Source organism: Protomyctophum bolini (genome assembly GCF_963924005.1).
Source record: "Protomyctophum bolini genome assembly, chromosome: 7".
NCBI classification, from domain to species: Eukaryota; Metazoa; Chordata; class Actinopteri; order Myctophiformes; family Myctophidae; genus Protomyctophum; species Protomyctophum bolini.
This window is the reverse complement of record NC_137868.1, coordinates 6446993-6447290: the sequence shown is the minus strand read 5'-3', so window position 1 is coordinate 6447290 and position 298 is coordinate 6446993.

Genomic DNA, 298 nt, shown 5'->3' with positions numbered 1-298 from the left:
CTTACTAGACTTTGTGCAAGAGGAGAATAGGTGCGGTGTGTCCCCGAAAGGGCGTGTCCTCCTCCTCCTGTGTGTGTGTGTGTGTGTGTGTGTGTGTGTGTGTGTGTGTGTGTGTGTGTGTGTGTGTGTGTGTGTGTGTGTGTGTGTGTGTGTGTGTGTGTGTGTGTGTGTGTGTGTGTGTGTGTGTGTGTGTGTGTGTGTGTGTGTGTGTGTGTGTGTGTGTGTGTGTGTGTGTGTGTGTGTGTGTGTGTGTGTGTGTGTGTGTGTGTGTGTGTGTGTGTGTGTGTGTGTGTGTGTG